Source organism: Hippocampus guttulatus, chromosome 8 (genome assembly GCF_054856545.1).
Source record: "Hippocampus guttulatus isolate MCC_2025c chromosome 8, RoL_Hgut_1.0, whole genome shotgun sequence".
NCBI lineage: Eukaryota > Metazoa > Chordata > Actinopteri > Syngnathiformes > Syngnathidae > Hippocampus > Hippocampus guttulatus.
In genome coordinates this window covers 5,880,001-5,899,962 of record NC_141268.1, presented here as the reverse complement: position 1 = coordinate 5,899,962, position 19,962 = coordinate 5,880,001, and the positions used below count along the sequence as shown (strand labels likewise).

Below are 19,962 nucleotides of genomic sequence, written 5' to 3'. Positions count from 1 at the left end.
AACTGGACTTTATGCAAAGAACAAAAATTAACCCCCAACATATTCGATGAACAAAATAATAAAATGCTGCTTTAAAAAAAGCACTGAATTCATAATAACACTATAAAAATTAAATGCACCCTGCGGTATGAGTGAGGAGAAAAAAAAGCAGCCATTAAAATTATATCAGAAAAGAAATTCAACCTAAAAATGAACAGCTGTGCTAAAGAAAATTAAGTGAATACATTTATATACATAATGATGCAATTAGTACTATGACCTTTTTTTCACAAGTATGACAATTGGCAATAGTCAGAATATATACATACCTGTACATATATATATATATATATATATATATATATATATACACATATTTTTTCGGGGGGGAAACATATACTGTACATTTTAAACATGCTATGAAATAAAGAGTATTTTGTAAAAATAAAGGGTATTTTGTAATTCATTTAATGAAAATTAAATGAATTACAAAATATTGTATTGATTAATTCATGAACATAAAATGTCAAGGAGGTGGCCCAGTGGCCCAGTGGTTAGCGCGTCGACCTCACAGTGCAGACGTACCGGGTTCGATTGCGGCTCGGGCCTTCCTGTGTGGAGTTTGCATATTCTCCCCAGGCCTGCATGTTTTTTTCCGGGTACTCCGGTTTCCTCCCACGTTCCAAAAACATCCATGGCAAGCTGATTGAACACACGAAATTGTGTCTAGGTGTGAGTATGAGCGCAGATAGTTGTTCGTCTCTGTGTGCCCTGCGATTGGCTGGCAACCGGTTCAGGGTCCCCCGCCTACTGCCGGAAGACAGCTGAGATTAGGCTCCAGCACACCTCGCGATAAAGCGGTTTGGAAAATGGATGGATGGATGAATGCTGGTAAGTCAGTGCTTCTCAATTAAATAGTAGAAGTAGTTGAAGGTGAAAGCAGCTAAAAATGGGCCCTTGTGGATGGATGGATGAAAAAGTCAAGCACTGCATTACTGTACAGAATATCCAAGTGAAGAGTACTTTTGAATACATTTTACACAATAAAGTCATGCAGTGGTCATATTTGAAGTGACATTTTAGTTCATTGGCATGAAAGACCAACAAGAAGTTTCATGTTAACAACTGTCAGTGCCGTTGGTGTCTTTAGAAAGATCTGATGGTGGCGCTATGGAACTCAAGCTGATTTAGCATGTGAAAGTGAGCCGGAGAGCATCCGTATGATCTATCACGCTGGGCCACCTGCTTTCCCAAAGACAAGAATACTGAAATGGCACACAGCTGCTATGCTCAGCCAAGGATGAAAAACAACACTACAGCACAAAAGACGACTTTCATTGCCTTTATAAGTACAAGCACAGGAGGTGTGCATACACATATAGTCCATTTTCACACAATTGGGCCGTCTCGTTATAGGTTCGTAACTTCAACAAAGTAAACAGTCGTAACAAAAATAGATGAAAGTAACAACCGGATGAACAACAACAAGAATACTAGTAGACATTCTAAAATAGTCTTCAAAAGGAGTGCAATGCTGACAAAGAGAAATCAACTGTGGTGAAATGGCCAGGGTATTGGGTGCTGGAAAAGAAGCTCGAGATTTAACGCCTTACGGCGTCTGTACACACAAACCGATTTTTAACATTTTAACTGATTTTAAAAATGTGACAGATCCCATAAATGATCAGGAATAAAACTGGCAGGTGTCGATTTGTAGTGTGCATCCCACGTTTATGAATTACGACACAGCTTTGAAAGCCCAACCCTACCTTGAAACCCTACTTTCACACTTTGTCAGCCTAACAGTCCATCTTGACAAAGGTTTGGAGGGAAGAAAGTAGAATAAGACGATAACTGAGCATTCTTCAGCGCAGGGCAAAAAGGTTGTCTTCACAGTATCCTGTTTTTGTCACATTTGTGTTATCGCCAACGATGACGGTCGTGAGGTGCATGCCGCAGGAGGTTTCATGTACACCCACACGCTCTTAAAATCAATTTAATGCACAGACTAAGTGCACATGTACATGCACATTCGGAGAAAATCTGCCCCTTCCACGAACAGACCAGCCTAAACTTTGGTACTCGTTGACATCCAAAGCTTGTCTGGGTGAATTTGTGGATCGTCAACAACAAATATATAAGAACAGAATGTGAAAACTCCACACAAGAAGGCCATCGTCAGGATTCATATCCCCAAACGAATTCCTTCTTCGTTGAATGAACACTTCCTGTTGTGTTGGAGTTGACAGTTCCCATCACACATCACAGTTCATTAGCAGTGATCCAGAACCCTTTCATTTCAGCCAAACGTGTTCTACTCCTCCTGCTTGCCTCAACCCTGACCGCTGATGTCCTGTCACAATCGCAGAACACGCACTTCAGGGGATAGGACAGCCTCCACAAAATCTGCCGCTTCACGTAACCGACCCTTCACTCCCACTTCAGCCCAGGGCTCTGTGGGTTGGGCAACATATGCCATATTTTAATCCAGAAGTGCCCTCTGTCAAATCATTAAAGCTGCGAAGGAGCCATTTCTGTCAAGTTCTTCACCGTTCCCGTCACTGAACGTGGACTTTCTGTACTGTTAATGGGGCCAGGTCGGAGGTGGTTAAAAAAAAGGAAAAAAAAAAGAAACAGAAGGGCCTCTTCTTTGCCAGGTCCTTGTGGTGAACATAAAGAGCTCAGGTGCTGCAAGGCATCTATTGACAGATTGCTCTGTCATGACGGAATTAGACCAATGGAGTTCTGAGAATCAGGTATGGCAGAGTTGGGAGGTTCTTAATGATATTCATATCAACAGCACAAGCATTTTCTAAATGTTCATTAGCACAAAATGAGAGAAAAAAAGCTTTATATGTGGACAATTATGTTTTAAATGTAGAAAATGATGACATGGTATCAAATATTACACTATGGTTATCACAAGTGCAACTTTAAACAAAATGCACTCTGGGGATTGAATTATTTTCAAAGTCTTGCAATGTAGTCAAGTACCATTAGCAATGAGAATTGCTTTAAGGCTAACATGCTAATAGTTGGTGTGGGTGGTTTGTGAATGTGCTAGGCAGCCTGGTCTCAGTCTGATCGGTCAACTTAAGAAGGCTAATAAGACTGTATATAATGCTAACATGTTATATTATCTGAGTTCATACAGAGTGCTTTGTTGTTTTAGTATTATTAACATGCATTTTTCCATATTGAGAATGGCTAAAATTGTAGCATGCTATCAATTGTTTGCTAACAATTATCCATAGACGACTGCAAATACACAATGCGCTAATATAGTAGTTCCTTCGATGTCATTTTTTGCACTTTAGTCAGCTATAATGCTAACATGCTAATAGTCGGTATGCTAGCGTGCAGTGAGCTCATAACACAATAAGGCAACTTGCTAAGAATTTTACATGCTACCAGGTAATTGGGTTCGGAAGGCTGATAAGACTGGATAAAAAGACAGCTCATTTAAGTTCATACTAAGTATTCTGTTGTTCTAAGCACCTATTAGTCAACTTACTTCAATATTAGCAGAATTGATATCATGCTAACATGCTTAGAGTTCATATGCTAACTTATAGGAAGAGTGCAAGCTGAGTTCAGACGGCAGCTTGATGAGGGTTTTACCGCATCACACAGAGCGGTTCCAAACATTTTGCTTCTTTGGACTCTACACTGTAGCATGACCTTTCTCGGGTGCGTTTTCCCTCACATGGCAAATGAAAATCATCACCTAGAGTCACCTAATAATAAAAAGGAGAAGGGGGGGGGGGGGGGGGGGTGATTGATCACAGCATCCTAACAGGATCTCATATGACCCACCAGATCCATAACCGTGCTCTTTGCTTGATTCTGCGTTTTCTCCTTGACTCGCTTTGCTGCCACTTTGTCAGCGGGTGTTGGACACAAAATAATTGCTTCTATATTTCCTCCATTGATTTCTGGCACAAGGCAGGCTTGTGCTAAACCTCCCCCACACACAAGTATCCCCACTCCGCCGCTCTCTAGCAGCAGTTAACAAATTTACAACTTGGCTTTTTGTTTATTCCGCAGCTCGTTATTAAGATAATGTCATTGCAGCTCGTAAATTAAGCGTGGTGTTGCAGAGTTCAACACACGAAAGGATAAAACACCCTCAAAAACGCGAGCCAAGTGATTAAAAGACTCAATAAAATGCACGCTCTCGTGTTGCAAGACACTGCACGTCAGTATGCAGATGAAGCTGGGTTCAAATTCTCCATCACTTTAATTGTTTTTGTAGGGGGTCGTAAGTCAAAGCCATTGACAGACTGCCAATGAGAATTTCCTGCAGGTCAATTTTGATGAAGAAAATCACACACTGGCCCCTCGTCATCTTTTCTCTGTAATGAACCTCCCTCAGTGTGATTTCCAGCTCTTAATTACACCACTCTTCATCCGACTTTAACCTCGCCCCGTGGCATGTCATAGCTATACTGAAGCACCCCTTCCTTCCCTCCACCAACACACAGCTTTATCATCTTGCTTTCTGCTCTTATAGTGTGGCGTGCTATACAATTAAACAAAATGCAGCTCTGCTTATCTCTTGGCTTTGACATGATAGCATGGGTGTCAGAGCTCTGGCGGAAATGGGGGGTTCTGCATTGATTAGTGCCTCTGCATGCTGGTATTTCAGACAACACAGTCCAGTTATTGCCTACAAGTGGCTCTGGATCTTCACCCAGCGTACACAACCTATGCCATGAGTAGAATAACCCATGCGGTGGCAGCATTATGTAAATTAGCGCCACAAATTTCTAGTTCATTCCTGTCAATTCCAATTGAATTTCACGTGAAGTAGCCAAAATCTGTAGCCCAAAGTATGCTTTAAAAAAAGTCATTGCCTCAGTGTGAGACAGAATGCAATTAGTGAGCACAAAAGGTGTTCAGGCAGACACACCCGCCAGCAGCAGGATGCCCAGGGCAGTGCCGGTGACATGAATTATTGAATATTTGTAAATGAATTAGTGCCTGGGGGAGGAGGGGTCACCGATGAACAGAAGGAGGATTTTATCTGTAGTCACAGTGAAGAAATTGCGGAAGGAAGGAAAGAAGGAAGGAAGTCCACTTGTATCTAAATACTCATCAGATTATAAAATGACCAAAACAGAAATGGTGAGGCAAGTGGGGATCATTTTAGGAGGCCACATAAAGTAAACACCACTTACTCAACCACTGAAAGCCTTAAAATTGTAAAAAGATGTATTTTTTCATTTTTTTGGAGGATCCTGACTAATAATGGCTTGAGTTACCTTGGGAACCTGTGGTGGAACTGGGACGTTGCAACAAAGCGAAGGCAACTCAGTGTTGTCAACTTATTAACAATGTTCAGCGACTTCTCCAACCTCCATAGAGACTTTTAAAAAAAGTGACTAATTTTAGATACAATTTTAACCTTTCCAAGTCCAGACTGCAAATACACGGCAATTTCACAAAAGCACAGCTGGCTAATTCAAGCATACCCCTACAATTCGATTGTATTTTCTCTCATAGAGGCAGCACTTCATCACCAATCTATCAGATGGCACTCGGTTAATGTAGCAGATCTGTGCATATGGCGCATGCAGCTGACACATCACCAAGCACAAATAAGCACAGCCCCACAACAACTCAACTATTTGAGTATGGATATTTTATCAGATGCTAATGCTGATAAAAGAAACTCTTGTCTGTGCTTACACTGCAGCTCTGCTTACCTTGTGGCTTTGACATTAGAGTGTGTTTGTGTAGCCTTTAAAATGTTGGACCTTCACCTAGCCCAACTGCCAAGTAATGGATGGAGGAATTCCATGTCTAAAGTGGATACTTTGTAAATTAGAAGAATTGCAATGACTCTATTTTGGAAAAAAAGCAGATGGCAAAAGATATGCTGTACTGTATGATACAAAGTACCCGGTTGTTTAATTTTCATGCTGGTCGGGTGATCCAGAGACGCAACTATTTATGTACAAACAAATAAAAAGTTAAATTTCCATCCCCTAATCCCTTTAAGACCACCAAATATGTATTGACAAAAGAACACTCCCCACAGACACACTCAAATTCAAACACAAAGTCTTAACGCTTTTGTCCGAAGAGCTTCTGAACAACATTAAGCATCTCAAGATGGCCATTCGATAACTGTAAACTCCCTTGTAAACAGATTACAGTCGTAAAGGTTTTAATAAAAATAATATTATGGTCTGGTCCGACCCTGGAAGCAAAATAACAACCTAAATGATAAACATCACACGCCAAAAAGACAAAACAAAATAAAAGAAGCGTGCAGCTAATATTTGCCACAGTGCCGAATGGAACAATTCAATACACAAGTGAATGTGAATATGAGCACGGCGACCTCAAACTGTTTGTGAGAGGTGGATGCAAAGCAGAGAGGAAAGGCGAGAATCAGGAGAGGTGCATGTGGACTGTGTCCCCTGAGTTGCCTTCCCTTTTATTCTCTTGCACCCGAGTCCAAAGCACAGGAGAAATTAATCCCGCCACACGCTCCTGCGACTGCTGCTGGTGATATTGTTGGTGAGGGACCTTGTGAATTTGTGTGTGTGTGTGTGTGTGTGTGTGTGTGTGTGTGTGTGAAGGAAAGAGAGCATGAGAGCAGTCAGAGAGAACAACAAGGTCAGGGGAAGTAAAATTTTTTTTTTTTTTTTTTTACAAAGCGAGGTGTTTAATTCTGCTTTATATGTGAAAAGTGGTGAAGTGGCATGCTGCTCTGAAAAAGAAGCAGCGTGCACGTAATCTTATGTAAATGCTCCCAAATGGCTTTGATAACCATACATTAAGATAAAAGATCAAGGTAATTTCTTTACTATGCTGTGCGAGTTGGAGGGACATTTATTTGTCAGTTGTGCAGAATCACAGAATTATATTAACATTAGCAGGACATTTCCCAGTTAGGTCAAGGAGAAAATGGCAAAGCAGAAGACGAAAAAGACGATGACCCAGCTGACAAGAGACAAAGATGACAAGTTAGGCAGATGAAGAAGACCACTGTGAAGGAAAAAGTCAATGACAAAGTAGAAAATGATGAATCAGAAGACAACATCCATGACATTGCTGAAGAAAGCGTCAAAGAAGACAATAAGGAAGCCAAAGAGAGCAAAGAATTGGAAGAGCACAAAGAAACTATGACAAAGATGGAGAAGATGTCATAGACAGATGGGAAAGAAGCTGACGGAAAGCCAGATAAATAAGTTAACGTAGCAGAAGAAGACCACGACAGAGGAGACGACGAAGAGAGCTCCGATAAAGAAGATAAGCGACAAAAAAATGAGAAGATGATAATGAAGCAGCAGACGACAAAGAGGACAATGAGGAAGGAGACTACGATACTATGAAAAAGATAACAATGTCAAAAAAGGCCTGTCCGAGTGAGTCTATCCTCTATCAAGGCCACAAATAAGAATATGAAGACCATTATGACAAAGAAGAGAACAAAGCAGAAAACGTCGACAAAAACAACCAAGAAGATGACGAAGAATATATGAAGCAGGAAATGACCAATCGGAAGAAGACAGCGAGCAAAAAAAAAAAAAAAAAAACGATGACTAAGAAGATGACGAAGAATATATGAAGCAGGAAATGACCGATCGGAAGAAGACAGCGAGCAAAAAAATAAATAAAAATACGATGACTAAGAAGCCTACAAAGAAGACGACTATGGCCCACGCGATACGACCAACGAAAAGACCATGTCCATTGTGTACCAGCTTGAGACGAGGACAAGGAGGAAAAAGAAGAGGAGGAGGAGGAGGCGAAGGCTCTTTTCCAAAAGATGAAAGTGAAGCGTGAACCGCCGCTGCCCTCAAGCGACTTCTCTCACAGCGTCGACATGATACGGAACGTCGACACTCAAACTCTGGCTTCACCACCATACTCGCCTCTTGTCAAGAGAATTCACTGAGCTGTGGTGCTTCAGAATAGTGGTTAACACGCTTGCCTCATTGTTTTGCGCTCCTGGGATTGAGTTTCACCAATTGACACAAAATTTGGTGGATCTTTCGTACAAATAAATCTCCAGGACCATCCCCCAAATGTGATCAATTTCTGGTGGATTTTATCAAATCCTATGACGAAATTCACTCAAATGGCAAAGCAGATACCCGAGACTGGGGCTGCGCATTGTGTGGATCGTGAGCTACCGGGCGATAGCGAAGGGGGTGTCAGAAGCTTTCATGGCACTGACTCAATCACTGCCAGCCTTCCCAGTTTTATGTTATTGACATAATATACCATAACTGTCATCCATTGTGAAATTTGTTACTTGATTGTTATACAAAGCAGCCAAATACACCTGTTGCATGCCTCGACACGCATGCGCATACAACTGCGCTAAATGGTCAAACTAGCAGTTTTCATTTTGTTTCATCTCCTCTCAACTTAATAATAAAGCATAAAAATGATTAGGGGCAAAAATAAGCCAAAATATCCATATTAGAGAGAGTTTTTTTCTTGCAATGGGCTTGGTGGCAGGGAGGCTGGGGGGAAGCGGGCAATGCACACGGGCACACGCTCGTGGTTTCCCCAGCGCTGGAGAATAAACCGCGGGATGGAGAAGCCCGGACCCCGGCACGAGGCCGGGCAGCCCTCTCATGACATGTCATGGTAGGTATTGTGGTGGTGGTGACTGGTGTGGTTGTCTCGCTGACCCGTCCATCAGAATGGAAATTCCGCCAAGGGTGGTTGCTGGCCAGCTGAAGGACGGAATGTGGAGCAGCATTTTCGGCCCCTTGATAAAAACATTAAGTCCAAGTACGCATTCCGACATGACAGATGTTCAATGGGAGGTGTGCACACGGCTCGCCGTCAGCAGCTCCTGTTCGGACTCCACCCTTAACCGATTCCATTCAACACAAGTCGTCAGAGAAGTTAGGATCGAACATGTACACTAATTGTATTACTGTGCAACGTGAGTTCATGCAGTTCTGCAATGTACACCAAAATAGAGTGTATATTGTACATATCAAAGATTTTGAAGTCTATTTTTAAACGAAATCACGTAGTAGGTAGGTCATTTGGTCATAGCTTGTATGTTGACAAAGTTTGAGAACCCCCCTCCGAGACAGATGGGCGATGCAAAATTGCTGAGCTTTTTAGCCTAAACCTTCTATTGTCGGTGGAGAATGCTGTCAAAGTTTGATGATCATTCGCCATGAAAAAGAGGATCCTCGCCGCTTTCATTATTTTTCTTCCGATGAATGAATCACCTTTTTGATGGCCTCCGCTTGCCCGTAACACAACAATTCACTCATGTATTTTAGGTGTCCCAAACACAAACGCCACCGCAAAGATAGCTTGGGCATAACCCATGGAATGTTTGAAAATTTTACCTCGATCCCCCCTTTATGACCGATCCCCCCTAAATACAGTACAGAGGGACCGAGCCCTGTTGTGAAGATCCAAAAAAACATGAACAAGTTTTCTTACAGCAGAAAATTTCATACACATGCCACAAAGATTGTTAACTTCCACTAACAAACAAAGCCTAACTGCTTGGTGTCACGTTGCGAGCGAAGCGGAAAGGAACACGCTTCGTTCGCAACAAAATTGAAATATAGGATTCCCGAAGCAGCAGACACCAACAAGAACTGCGTACGAAAAAAATATTTATTAACAAAAACCGCACCGCAGAAAATAGACAACAGAAAACGCTGGTCAAAACGAGTAGCAGGAAAACATGCAAAAAACCCAATAACAAAAAGCGCTCGTGCAAAGGGCAAGGAAGAAAATAAACTCGAATACTATTACCCACAAAAATAAGACAACACCAAAAGAGCCGACGAGAATAACTAGCGCACTAAGACTAAGACGAGAGCGAAAATACCGACACACGGACAAAAGTAGTGGCACGGCAAGCAATTCTCCGGCAAGTAAGAGTTCGAAAGACAGCCCTAATAAAGCAGGTGCTCAATGACAACTAGGTAGCAGGTGCGCAGGCAGCCAGAATGCACCGCCTGCCACCTGCTGCCGAAAACGGAACATGACACTTGGCCTGTTTCTCAATTGAAATGCATCATTGCAGCTGCATTTTTATGCGCCATACACATAAAGATGGATTGAATTGTATTCAAAAAACACTTCTTTGATATGACTCCAATAACTACTTTCTTATCAGGCAGGACATTTGGCGCCATCTTGTGGCATTTTAGGGCATCTCAATAAATAAAAGTAAAGGAGACCGCTGTTTTAGAATGCAAGTACGTGACCATAGACACCTTAGACAACTCAACCGTTTAGAGACACCGCGGCAGTCCGGCACTCTCTCTCTTTATCTCTCTCTCTCTCGCTCTCTCACACACACACACACACACACACACACACACACACACACTCTCAAACAGCAGACATGCACACTGCAAATTAGGCTGAATAAATAAAAGATGGAGTTGTGCCTTCCTCCCTGAGTCTAATCTCCGAGGTAGGAGGTAGAAACAGCTTGCCACATCAGGCTGCATGAGTGAACGAGCGGGACACTGCTGGCTTCCAGGAAACCAATTTGTTTGTTTATTGTCTTCATGTTTTTTTGTCTGCGGTTACACTTCACCGCAGCCGGGCCCATTGTGGACGTGCTCCCCTTAAATGGCATCAATAAAACACGCCATGTGCTCTTCCTCCTCTTCTAACTGTGTCCTCGTTGTCCGCAGGAAGTGCCACAACGCTGCCTTTGTTCGAACGGTAGGCCTTCCAATTTCTCCTTAAAGCTGCCGCTAGCTGAAGAGGTGAAACAAAGTGTTTTCGAAACATATGAGCCTATCAACGTACTTCCACGCAAAGAGTCTCGGCATGTTCCAAAATCGAGCCTGATCATTGAGATTGATAGATGCGCCAACTTTTTATTGCACACAACTTCCCGCGCGAATGACAAATACAGTTGAGGGAGGGTTGATGACATTTAGCTTGTCCTGCTGTTGCTGTGCTCAGTTCAATAAATGGGCAAATATGTATTGAGTATTGAGCATTGAGACATGCCTCTTCAGCAAGAAACTATTCAACTCACTGTTGAATCTACCTTAAGTATAGCAATAAGCTACAAAAAAAATGTAATGAATAGACAAGGGTTCCCTTGACTGAAACCAATTGACTTTTCTACCATATTAAAAATGTATCTATCTTCATCTTGTGTGGAGTCACTTAAGGTGATCAAGTCGATGCATGCATTGTTTTAGTCTCATGCTCACCAACACAAGCACACACACACACACGCCCATGTGACGCGGTATTGATCTGACAGTGCAAGCGGCAAGCCGCCGTAGAACACAAATACAGCCTACGGTGACTCCTTAAAAACTCCAGACGAACCTCTTCATCCTCACCGTTCTCCTCCTCCCCTTCTGCAAATCACCCGGTGGCTCATGCATTTCAAGCAGGCTCGCAGAAGCTCCGGCCCGCCTGCCGATAGCACCTGCTTGTAGCGCCACGGTTGCTTCGTAAAAAAGTGAAAATTGCAATTCTCTGGCTGTTTTTTTTTCTCTCTGAATGCTGATTGTCTTTGCTGGAGTTGTCTGTCACTGACTGAAAATATGTAACCTCGATAGACTGCTTTCATTGTGAGAGTACAGGTGCGCTCAACCAGCTTGTCAAATTACAAAACTTTTTTTTTTCCACACAAAATTTCCTCAAACTGTTAATTATATCTGGAATAGTCCAATTTCTATTGCTAACCTTTTATTTACCCATACTGGTGATGTCTTACGGGTCTTCTTTTTAATGTGCAGCGGTACCTTGATTTACCCCGACATGAAACGAGCACCCCAGTTTGAAAAATTAGAAGTTGCTTTGTTGATTTTTGTGCTTTGTGTGACGAGCAAAAATTTAAGTCAAAGCAAGTTTCAGAGACACGGCCTCTTGAGCGAACTGAAGGGGGAAAAAAATGTAGGCATGGATGTTTTTTTCCATCATCTGCAATCCAGCCGTTTACTGCCACCGTTGTTTCATCATGTGTATTTTCCAGACCATGTGCTCAGGACCATGTCGTGACTCCATACGGCAGAGTTACGGCAGAAAGTACAATGTACCGAGCCGAACAGTAGTGTTGCTAAGCAACAGAGGGGAATCTGGCGTTATGCATTTTGTTTATAAGCAAGGTCATGTCGGCAGTTAGCTTCCCACGGTTCGTTGCAATGAAGGCGTTTTCACTCTTTTGTGGGGAAAACTCTGGTCGTTCCAATGAAGTTCACGTTATAAAAGTGTTCGTTGTAAGCAAAATTGGCAACTGGAAAATGAATTATGTGAAATCAAGACTTTGGAACATTATAGGGGTGAAAACGTCAACGAGGTACATTGGGACAAGACTGGCATTCCAGCTTCAGAATACAAAAAAAGATGTAACTGTATTCGGTTACAGGTACAGAAAAAAAACAAGCAGATTACAGGTACCGGTAAATGTATTAAAAACTGAATTATTACAAATTACATTTCCCACGCAAACAGAGTGGCGCCCTTGTTTATTGCAACAAGTGGATACATTGTCACAATTGTTGGGAAGCTCAATGCGGCGCCGTAAACTCTAGTCATTCCGCACGTTTTTGCAGAGGGCAAATGGGTGTAAAAGCACGATCGCGGAGGGCCATGTTGTGTCCTCCTCACACAAAGGAAGGGAGGAAGTGGTGACCACTATTCAGTCTTAGCAATATACTCATTGAAGGACCAATTTATCTTAACATTTCCAAAGAAAAGTTTGAGCTGTCAGAGTCCTGCTATGATGGAGCTGAGCGCTTGCCCTCTGCACCTAATTAAGTTTCACCTTGCATCACAAATCAGTCACAGATTTACCTTTTAAAACCATATTAACAATAAAAACAGCTCAACTTGGCATGGGGGATTAAAAGTGGCATTGTGGGATATTGTCACGGACCGTCACCGGCGCCATATCATGATTACAATGTGTGTGTGTGTGGGTGTGTGTGTGTGTGTGTGTGTGTGTGTGAGTGTGTGTGTGTGTGCGCGTTGTGGGGAGTCCGATTTTGAAATATCGCTGCAAAAGTTGCCTTCATAAACATAATTTGTCCTCCTTTTACCATACCACACATTATAACAACAACTTTCTAATCAATTTTACTTCATGGGATGAATCTATCTATCTATCTATCTATCTATCTATCTATCTATCTCAGTGATTTCTAACCTTGATTGAGCCAAGGCACATATTATTTCGTATGGTCAAGTAAATATCATGGCGCAGCACCAATCAAAAATGTCACTCAAGTCGATCCACGTCAATTATATACTTTTCATCTAATAGAAGATCATTTATTTGCTCTGTCTCTCTCTGTGTCACTGGCATAGATATGAACAAAGATAGGTTATATGTTATTAATAATAAATAATCCTTGGCCAATTAAGTGAAATGTGATCATTTCTCGTGGCACGCAAGAGCTCCTTCACTAATGTGCCCCAGCAGTCTCACATTGAGAATCACTGATCTATGGATTTCACTCTTTGCAAGCCAGCCCGGTCCCTATACCGTCACTGTCACAAATTCATACTGTAGCAATATTCATTTTTATTTTGTCTTCATTAGCATATTTGCTATTAGAGTAATCGAAATGTATTTAAAAGTATTCATTCAGTTACATTAATATGATGGTACTTGGATTACATTACAGTGATAATTTTACAGTTTGAGCCCTGCCAGTCCCAGGGATTCGCTGATCAGAAACGTATGAGTGTCATTATGCATTTAGAGTCCCAAATTTCGAATTCTTAAATGGTCTACTTCTTCAATTGCATATGATAATAACACAAACAACAACAATATACATTGATAATAGTTTTATTTCTTCTAAACAAATGCTGCAAAAATTTGAATAATTCAGGCATACAAGATTTGCTGAGAAATAGGTTCCCATGGTTCAGTCTTTTGAGTTCATAAATTCTCCTCTCTTTACTCTGCTTCCAATGATGCAAGGCTTTCTCAAAGTCAACTTATCATCGCAAATTTATCTGCTTCCTCTGTGATATCTCCGCAATAAACTTTCGCAACACTTGTTTTAATGTTACACAACTTGGCAATCGTCTGCTTCCTGCAAGGTGTCGGCCGACCTCGCCAATCTCGTCTCGTGAGAACGGAAATCTCATCACGCGAGATTACTCAAAACAACAATGGCAGCGATGGTCAAACTGCGATCGTTGCTGGAAAAAAATATTTACCGTAGTTTTTTTTTTTATTGTTTTGACTGAGAAATTTCCTTGCGTCCCAAAAACGCACATTATTTGGAACTGTGCGTCCCGCGGGAAAATTATGCGTCTAGGACGGGGGACGCAGAGGTAACGAGATGGCTGCATTACGAAGCACATTTTTTAACAGGTGACTAGTAACTGTACCAGAACAGATTTTAAAAGTAACCCTCCCAACCCTGTGGATGTTTTAAATAGAGTATGTGTTGTGGTAAGTAGAACGTGTGTGAGAAAAGATAATGTAGTTCATGGAGTGAATGAGGAATGCGAAGCAACCCCCACGGCCCCCAAAAAAGGAAGGGGGTAGATTTGATACTTATATCGTCATTGTACCGAATATTCTGTTGGTCTTGAAAGAGCAGAAAAGGTTCTCTAAACCTGGCAGTTAAGATACCATAATGCCCTCCCAAAGTCACTGGTGCGGATCAAAAAGTCAAACGAACAAATCCAAAAAGAGAGCATTGGCAAGGAACTGCTTTAGGCCACTGCTCACACTACGATACTCACACTGAAGTATAACTAGACAACCCGATTCCAGGTCCTCATTGTCACTCACTAGCTGTCACTCAGCCCCCATCTCCACTAATCTCAGGGTGGCCTTTGCTACGCCTGTCAGCAACTCCGACCAATAATGCTGCACAATAAAAGCCTCCAGGACAACAGTCGGCTGCAGGCAGCTTCAAGGGCTACTGATGGTGATCTATAAAACAATATAATAGCGCTCCTGTCAACCAAGGGGTGGGGCGGCGGAGTGCGGGGAGAAAGGGAAAGATCTACGCCTCTTCGGACTCTCCGAGGAGACTTCAATTAATCACCGCTGAATTGCATCAGCCCGCAATAGGCCTGTAAGGTTATTACCATGCGCTCTCCGCAGGATGAAATGCGATGATAGCGCTAATTGAGGGGAGAGCTAGAGAGGACAGGCTGCTGGGAAGAAGGGGGAAAAAAAACAGCTGACCGCACAACAGTTGTCAAAAAGGATGAAGGGGCAGTTACAGGAACAAAGTGAACACATGGATGGGAGACAAGATCATGCAAATCACATTCGTGTCTCTTGAAAACAATAAAACACAGTCATTCACGCTTCGACCGGTAGTCATCTGGTGGACTACTCAAAAGGAAACGCTGAACTTGGGGTGGTCCTAAGGCTCTTTTATGTTCCAAAATGTGTCTGGCAAATGGAAAGATGGTTCGCTTGCCCTGAGACAATTGCGCCAAAGCCATTTGAGGAAAAAAGAAATGAGAAGCAGGACAAATCTGACCCTGATTCCCCGCTAGCAATCCAGGTCAGCAAAGGGCTGACTTTGGGATGTCTCTGAAAGATTATCCTGACCAATCATCCTGTAGGGTGGGGTATGCATGAGTGATTTTTCCCATCCGATCTGCTTGGCAAACAGTCAGTGCTGACAAGCGTGCCTGATTTCCATATACGATTGCATATTCTTATGGGTGTGGTCAATACTGAGTTTGGTGACTGTGACATTAATTGGAATGGTAGCTAACACTGGTCAACAGAACCTTTTAATCAGAGATGGCTTTGTGTGTCCCTAAACGTATTTTTGAAGCTGATTCAGAAAATGTCAATTTTTTTTCCAGCACATCAGATTTTTGAGATATTTTCATTTTGCGCTATTGAGTTTGACCTATAAAAGCTCTATGCCTTAAAATGTAAACATGATAACGTTTTGGTTATGATCATACACAGATGTCAACTGGTGAGCACCTCTGCCTCACAGTGCAGATGTGGAGGATTCCATTCCAGGCCCTGTCCTCCTTGCGTTGAGTTTGTATGCCCTCCCTGTGGCTGTGTGGGTTTTTTCCGGGTAGTCCAGTTTCCTCCCACATTCCAAAAGCATGCACCGTAGGTTGATTGAACACTCTCAATTGTCCCTGAGTTGTGTGCCCAGCGAATGGCTGGCAACCAGTTCAGGGTGTAACCTGCCTACTGCCCGAAGACAGCTGGGAAAGGCTCCAGCACCCTCATGAGGATAAATAGATTAGAAAATGGATGGATCCTACATACAGTGTTAGCATCATTGCTACTGAAAAATTTGCATCATCAAAAGATGACACGATTGATTGCTGCTTTTGTCAGGTGGCTGCTGGCTTGTAATTACCGGCTAAACTATTAATGTTTCCATTGGCAGGCTGTGCAAACACTGCTCACATTAAAAAAAAAAAAAAAAAAAAAAAGAACCAGAATGATAAGTGAGATTTTTCTCACCCAATCTGAAAATGGTTGGGTTGTCGATCGGAAATGTTACACGTGCTATATGTATGGTCACAAATCCAACAAAGGAATTCTGTAATCTCTGGACAGGTGTGTGAAGTTTAACACCTGACACTCATTTCTACTGCCCTATTGTGTCAAAAGCTCATCGTGGTGTTGGCATATGACTGGCGTCAACTTGCACCCTTGCATCGAAACCATCACTTTTCAGGTAACCCACAGCAAAAAAAAACTAACACCATTCATGTTGATCATCAAAGAGAGCCAGACATTTTCAACACTTAGGATTGGTCAATAACTCGTCCCCGAGGAATCTACAGAGAAAACGAATTGATTCTGTGGAGAGCAAATCTTCATTCCGCGGCTTGAAAGCTGATTTAGATTTTCGTGGGAATTAAAAACTGACCTAAAATGAACAGTTATAAAGCAAATTCATGTACGATATGAAGTAACGATTACCGGTAGTTTAGGAAATTATTTGCAAAACCAAAAACACTATGAACCATTGGTGATAAAATAATCAACATCAGTATTATCTTGTATGGTAGATTCATTAATAATAATAATAATAATAATAATAATAATAATAATTTTATTTTACTTTCATTATTTATAGAGTACAAAACCTTTCACCAAACTGTAAGTTTGAGGCAGAACAAGTGATATCAAAGCACAGATTTAAAATCTAAGCTTTCCGCTTGACCTGGATATCGTAAACGTACTGCATACAGTATGATAATAAAAAGAACACACAATGTTCATTTATCACGCGCTGCAAATGTGTGACGTTATCTTTTGTAGACGTCTCTGATATGTGACATCTTTACTGGACATCTCCATGAAATGAAGAGAAAGAAACGCGTCGCCTCATTTTCCCACAAAAATTCCATTGCTCCTCTGTCAATATAAGACAGTGCTAATCAAATAGTAGGGCACGCCCCCCCCCCCCCCCCAGGAGGGTGCGAGGCTCCGGCGAGGGGGGCGCGTTTGACCTGGGGAAACATGCTTTTTTATTTTTTTTAGTCCTAGAATAAAGTGCAATTGCACCTCCACTTACATTAGGGGGCAGTGGTGCTCTCATTGGCAGAGTGTGCGCAGGGAGCATTCACTCGGTGTTGTGTTTGCACTGATCATGTGCACCTTGCACACAGCACAGAGTATGAGTATGACAGCCGGAGAGAGACGGAGATAAAGAGACAAACGAAAGCCTCCCGAAAGCTAAAACGAGGAAATATGACGAAGCGTATGTAGCGCTTGGCTTCACTGTGACTACGGTGGGAGATGAGGAAAGTTGGCAGCGGAGAGCATGAAGCCAAATAAATTAAGTCGTCATTTAAAGACATTACACCCCAATCACGCTTATAAGTCACTTTAGTTTTTTTCAGCGAAAACATGCCGAATATTGCCAACAATCATCCCGCTTTGTGACTGCTACTTGTAGCCATTAAACTAGACATCATCTTTGATTAAAAAAATCAACACAAATTATTGTATGTATTTTGTTTTGCAGGTTAAAGTTGTTGTTGTTTTTTGTTTATATTGTGCTCTTGAGTTAATGTTGGTGATCAGTTTGAATGCATTATTATTTATTGATTTTATGTAATTGTATTTTTCAGTATCGTATGTTTGACAGGGCGGGTCAAAAAATGTTTGTAGTTTAATTAAGAATTTAATTTTATTCTTGACTTTCAGATGCACTTTAAATCTTTTCAGTTGCAGTTAATAAAGCTATTCTTTGTTGGAAGTTGGTCATTATTTCTTTCTTTTTTTAATTCTCTTATACTGTATGTTAATAAGGATACAGTGTTATGCAGAGGTCTACTTATGACAATTTCCTAGACAAGTGATACTATTTATAGTTGCGCGGGTGGGGGGGGGGGGGTGAGATGTTTTCTTCTTCCTAGGGGGGGCATGACAGAAAATAATTGAGCAGCACTGATATAAGATGATAAAAAATGAGCCCCTACACATTGGATCATATTTACTTTGGTAACCACTGCCACATGTCTCCGTCTTTTGTGTGTGTCACATTGCCGACGCGTTCACTTAACAAATGACTCATTTGTTTTTGTAATGTGACTGAGAACATGCTAATATCTGTTTTCCTTTTGCATATAGATTTTGGGTGAAACATGTCCAATGTGCACATTTGCTGAATATATGATAGGGATCTATTTTGAAGTGAGTCGGGGACCTTAATTTAGACAAACCTAGTGTGTTGCTGACATTTTACGGCAACTTGGTACCAAAGAACATTGTGGAAGTGAGTTGAGGAGTTTTATCGACATAAAAGTAGTGTTTGCTACCATCAAGGGGCATCTTTCTACGAAGCAACTATCTCTAAGTGAGTTGAGGATCTTCATTTTGACAAAAGTAGTGCTTTGCCACCATCTTGTGGCTGTTATGAACCAATTAATCTCAGATTATCAAAAAGTTCATTCCATGTCCCTCACGAATAGCGTTGGTTCACTGCGTTAGGCTCCTTTAATGCCCTCCCATGTGGGAAAGGAGAGTCACAATCAGTGACGCACTTTTCAGGAGATCATTCAGGACATCAAAGCCAGATCATTCATTTACACAATGAGCACGCTCAACTAGGAGCTGTTGTCAGCCACACTTCACACATAGACACTCACACAGATTAACCAGCATCACACTCCCACTCCCACCAAGTCTCTTAAAGGTGCATACACCCTGACACGACAATACGAACAGTATTTTCACTGCATTTTATGATTACGATGTGTTTTGGGAGTTTAAATGTGTTGACAAGGTGTTTAAAACATGTTTTAATAGGGCTGAATGTGTTTAAAGCCTCCTCATACAAATAGGTTATTATTGTAGAATAATTTAAATCTCATCATGACACCATTACATGTCATATTTCAACGGAACATTACAATTATCCCATCATAAAAAAAACAATATCTTCCCTTATTAGATATACCATATATATTGTATAATGTATATTGTAATGTAGCATATTGTAACGTAACAACGCTGGATAGTGTACCTCATTTTTTTAAGAATCAGAAAAAAGTAACAAATGTCATCATTACATCATGTAAAATATCATCATGTATTGGAACATAATGTATTGTAACAAAAGATATCATCATGTAACATCGTAACATACATCGTAACAAACATCGTAACGTCTCACAGAGGTAACAGAATGTAGCATCATCTTAACTCATCATAAGTATAGAATCATAAAAACCTGATCAGAACACATTGTAACATATCGGAATATATTTTAATGTCACTTATTGTAATGTATTGTAACCTTTTTAATGTAACTCGTAACATATTGTGATGTATCGTAACGTGCATAAATATGCTTACAAAGTGTGCTTTAAATGTGTTTACAGCATTTGGGAGCAGTTTTTACATGGTCTCTATATGAGAGCTCTTACCCCCTTCGCGGGTGGGTGTCGCTCTCACGATGAATGGGGGGGGGGGGGGGTCACTGGATTCGTGAAAGAAGCCACTCTATGCGATAGCACGTTAAATGACGCAGTATGGTCATTTTCAATTCTTCCATGGCAAGCCGCACTTAACTGGGCAAA

General features: G+C 41.4%; 1 protein-coding gene across 1 annotated transcript in view; it reads right to left on the bottom strand.

The window, feature by feature from the left end:
- tafa3a (TAFA chemokine like family member 3a) overlaps positions 1–19,962 on the bottom strand; it is a 113,935-nt gene that overhangs the window by 92,984 nt on the left and 989 nt on the right. The window lies entirely within an intron of this gene.